At 36.9% G+C, this 5,000-nt stretch overlaps 1 non-coding gene across 1 annotated transcript; it reads left to right on the forward strand.

The window, feature by feature from the left end:
- Window positions 1-419: 419 nt before the first annotated feature.
- On the forward strand, window positions 420-538 carry LOC113088926 (5S ribosomal RNA). Its single transcript, XR_003286291.1, has one exon. It is a non-coding gene; the product is annotated as a 5S ribosomal RNA (ribosomal RNA).
- Window positions 539-5,000: the final 4,462 nt, after the last annotated feature.

Below are 5,000 nucleotides of genomic sequence, written 5' to 3' on the forward strand. Positions count from 1 at the left end.
TCTGGTTAGTACATGGATGGGAGACCGCCTGGGAATACCAGGTGCTTTAAACTTTTGGAAAATTTTCACTTAGTATATAATAATTTTGCCAAAAAATAGAGTCAATGCCCGATTTCTGAATATTAGCAGGTTTGGGCCTGTTTAGTGAAATGGATGGGAGACTGCCTGGAATACCAGGTGCTTTAAACTTTTTGGAAAATTTCACAAATATATAATAAATTTTGCCAAAAAAAAAGAAAAAAAGAGTCAATGCCCAATCTCTGAATCTTAGCAGGCTTAGGTCTGGTTAGTACTTGGATGAGAGACCGGCTAGGAATACCAGGTGCTTTAAGCTTTTGGGGTTTTCTTTCCTACTTATATAATGTACTGGCGATTAGATTGGCTGATCTCTAAATAGCCTTCTCTTTGCAGCAGTCTTTGCTTACGGCCATACCATCCTGGCTATACCCGATCTCGTCTGATCTCGGAAGCTAACCAGGTTTGGGCCTGGTTAGTACTTGGATGGGAGACCGCCTGGGAATATCAGGTGCTGTAAGCTTTTTGGAAAATTTTCACTTAGTATATAATAATTTTGCCAAAAAATAGAGTCAATGCCCGATTTCTGAATATTAGCAGGTTTGGGCCTGGTTAGTACATTGATGGGAGACTGCCTGGGAATACCAGGTGCTTTAAACTTTTTGGAAAATTTCATAAATTATATAATAATTTTGCCAAAAAAAAAAAGAGTCAATGCCCAATCTCTGAATCTTAGCAGGCTTAGGTCTGGTTAGTACATGGATGGGAGACTGCCTGGGAATACCAGGTGCTTTAAACTTTTTGGAAAATTTTCACTTAGTATATAATAATTTTTTTTTTTTTTTTTTTTCCCACTTTATTTAGATTTTTTTTTTTTCACATAAACAGAGTACATCACACAATTACAGATACCATTGTAATATCACATAAATGTAATCAATTCCGTCTCTTTTGTTCATAGAAAGAACCAAATAGCAAATAGAGACAGAATAAAGTTAATTCTAAGTTATAAAAAAGGAATAATAAAAAGGAAATATACAATTATGGATCCGTCATATGATGCAACTTACGTCCAAACAGCATTCAGCATGAGAGAATAAAACAATGACATAAGTATAAACAATAAGCAAGAACAGCAACATAAACCAAAAAGTAAAAAAAAAAAAAAAAAAAAAAAAAAAAAAAAGGAGAGATGATGAAATAAATAAAAAAATGAGAAACCATATAAAGCTTGGTCATCCAAAGACATATTCAGGTTAATCTTGCGTGTAAGAAGATTCTTTACTGCCAGAGGGGATATAGACAGGTGTTTAAAACCATTTCACTTCCCTACACAATCTAGAAAAGGGCCCCAAATTTTATAAAAGTTGTCAGAAGACCCCTTTATTGTATGCCTAATTTTTTCTAGTTTGATAAAATGAAAGATATCATTAATCCATGAAGAATGAGTGGGAGGTGTAGGTGATTTCCAATTTATTAAAATTAGGCGTCTCGCCAGAAGAGTAACAAAAGCTACAAAATCAGTCTTATATTTGGGCATGTCAAGTGAAAGAGAAAGAGTACCAAATAGAGCTGTGACAGGCAAAGGTTGGACATAAATTCCAAGAACTTCAGATAATGTTTTAAAGATCAAAGACCAATATTTGTGTAGAGATGGACAAGACCAAAACATATGCGCAGTAGATGCAGGGGCTTGATAACAGCGATCACACATGGGATCTACCTCAGGATATATTTTAGAAAGTCTAACTTTGGTCCAGTGGCTGCGATGAAGGATTTTACACTGCATCAGACCCTGTCTGGCACAGAATGATGAGGAGTGCACACGACTTAGAATCTTTTCCCATTGTTCTTCTGGAATATTTTCTCCTATGTCTTCCTCCCACTGAGATTTAATAGATGCAAGTGAGCTTTCACGTAAGGAGCAGATTTCTTCATAAAAATGTGAGATCATACCCTTCATAACATGAATAGGTTTGAGGAAGGAGTCAATGGGAGTAACACTAGGGAGACTAGGAAACTGAGGGTGCTTGTCCCGAACAAAACTACGAACTTGCAAATATCAAAAAAAATTGTGTTTGGGCATTGCACAGTTTTCCCGTAATTGCTGGAAAGATGCAAATACATTATCTATATAAAAATCCTTAAATGTTATAATACCTAATGCCGACCACTGAGAAAAAGTCCTATCCATTAATGATGGTAAGAAAGCAAAATTTGCTGCTATAGGTGCAGAAATAGAAGAGGTTTGTAAACCAAAGTGGAGTCTGAATTGCCTCCAGATTCTCAATGTAGTTTTAACGATAATATTTTTGGTGTAGGGAGAAGATGAGCATTTAATGGGAGCATGTACTAAGGCTGCTAGCGAAGTAGGCATACATGAGGTAGCTTCCATGGTAAGCCATACAAATGAATCATGTGAAAAATCTTGATTTAACCAGTATTGCATGACCCTAAGATTTGTAGCCCAGTAATAAAACTGAAAGTTAGGTAAAGCCATTCCCCCAAGTATTTTGGGTCTCTGAAGAAAAGCCTTACGAATTCTGGGGATCTTTTTATTCCAAATAAAACCCAAAATTAGAGAATCAATTTGACGAAAAAAATGTTGAGGAAGGAAAATGGGTATGCACTGAAAATAATAAGAGAATTTTGGAAGAATATTCATTTTAACAGAGTTGATTCTTCCAGCCAAGGACAGGGGAAGCAGTGACCAGCGCTCAAAATCTTTCTCCATCTGTAGAAGCAACTTAGAAAAGTTAAATTTAAAAAGGTCTTTAAATGTATCTGTGATGCAAACTCCAAGATAGGTAAATCTATGATGAGAGATCTTAAATGGAAAATTAAGTAAAGGGTAATTTCTAGCAGCAGAGTTCAGTGGAAAAATCTCGCTCTTGCTTAGATTTAATTTATAACCAGAAATTGAACCAAAGGACTTTAAGACACCAAGTGCTGTAGGTATTGACCTATCCAAATCTGAAATGTAGAGAAGAAGGTCATCCGCATACAAAGATACCTTTTGTTCTGTACCCATTCTTTTTATGCCCATTATAGAAGAATCAGATCGCAGTGCAATAGAGAGAGGTTCAATAGCAATGGCAAAGAGTAGCGGACTCAGAGGGCATCCCTGGCGAGTGGACCGATGGAGGGGAAAATAACCTGAACGAGTATTATTGGTCCTGACAGAAGCTTGTGGGCCAGAATACAGTAACCTCACCCAAGAGATAAACTTATAACCAAAACCAAATTTTTCTAAAGTGTAAAAAAGATACCTCCACTCCACCCGGTCAAATGCTTTCTCTGCATCTAATGAAATGACAGCCTCTGGGACAACAGAAGAAGAGGGATTGTATACGATATTAAACAGTCTCCTAATATTAAAAAAAGAGTGTCTATTTTTTATAAACCCGGTCTGATCCGGGGAGATAATGGATGGTAAAATGGACTCTAAACGTATTGCCAACAACTTTGATAATATCTTAAAGTCAACATTAAGAAGACTGATCGGCCGGTAAGAAGTGCAGTGTAAGGGGTCTTTATTCTTCTTTAATATCAAAGAGATGGAAGCCTGATTAAGTGTCTGGGGGAGCTTGAGTGAATCAAATGATTCAAAATACATGTCAATCATCATGGGGGCCAATTTGTCTAGAAATTTTTTATAAAACTCTACTGGATACCCATCTGGCCCTGGACATTTACCATTTTGCATAGAGGTAATAGCTTGAGTGAGTTCTTCTATAGTGATTGGTTCTTCCAAATGGGCAGCAGAATCGACAATGGGTATGTTCAGTTTGCTAAAAAAGACATCAAAAGCAAGGGGGTTATCAGTTTGTTCAGATGTATATAGGGAAATAAAATATTCTTTAAAATGATCATTAATTAGCTGAGGGTTTGTTGTTACCCCTGATGAGGTTTGAATCTGAGGAATGAGATGCGAGGATGAATCCTGTCTTAATTGATGGGCCAGCAACTTACTTGCCTTATCACCCTCTTCATAGTATTTGTATCTAGATCTAAGCATTAAATTCTCTGCGTAGCATGATGAAAGAATGTCAAATTCTGCTTGTAGAGCAAGACGCTCCCTATATATATCTGGGGATGCAGAAACTGCATAGATATTATCTATATGGGCGATTTTCTGAATGATCTCTGATAGTTTATGCTTCCTCATTTTTTCCCTATATGCAGTGTATGAGATGATTTCCCCTCTTAAGTACACCTTCATGGTTTCCCAAAGGAGGGATGCTGAAACATCTGAAGACTTGTTTGTCAATATAAACAAATCTATCTGATTAGAAACAAATTCCACAAATTGCTCATCTGACAACAAACGGGTATTTAAACGCCACGGTGGCCGTGTGCCCTCGAGTTCCTTAATACACATCTTCATACTAACCGGGGCATGGTCTGAAATAACAATAGCGTTGTATGAGCATAACTCAACTGAAGAAATTAACCTGTTATCTATCAAAAAAAAGTCAATCCGAGTAAAAGTATGATGAACCTGAGAAAAGAAAGAGTATTCTTTCCCAGACGGGTTAAAAAAGCGCCAAGGATCAGAGACCTTAAATTCCTCCATAAAAGACTGAATCACCTTTGCAGACTTTGATGGTGTATTATGTCTAACAGAGGAACGATCAAGTTTGGGATTAATCCAGCAATTAAAATCACCTCCCAAAATAAGATGTTGAGAAGAAGTATCAGGTAGTACAGAAAATAAATGTCTAAAAAAATTATCGTTATCCCAGTTAGGCGCATAAACATTGGCGAGAATAACTGGAAAATTACTGATTTTACCTGTGACAATGACAAATCTACCATTGGGATCTGCTATGACATCAGAGCACACAAAAGGAACTGACCTGTGTATCAGAATTGCAGCACCCCTGGCTTTACCCTGAAATTTGGAGTGAAATACCTGCCCAACCCATCTTCTCCTCAACAATAGGTGGTCGTGAATTTTAAGATGTGTTTCTTGAAGATAGACA

The sequence above is a fragment of the Carassius auratus genome, unplaced genomic scaffold (assembly GCF_003368295.1).
Source record: "Carassius auratus strain Wakin unplaced genomic scaffold, ASM336829v1 scaf_tig00047628, whole genome shotgun sequence".
Taxonomy (NCBI): Eukaryota; Metazoa; Chordata; class Actinopteri; order Cypriniformes; family Cyprinidae; genus Carassius; species Carassius auratus.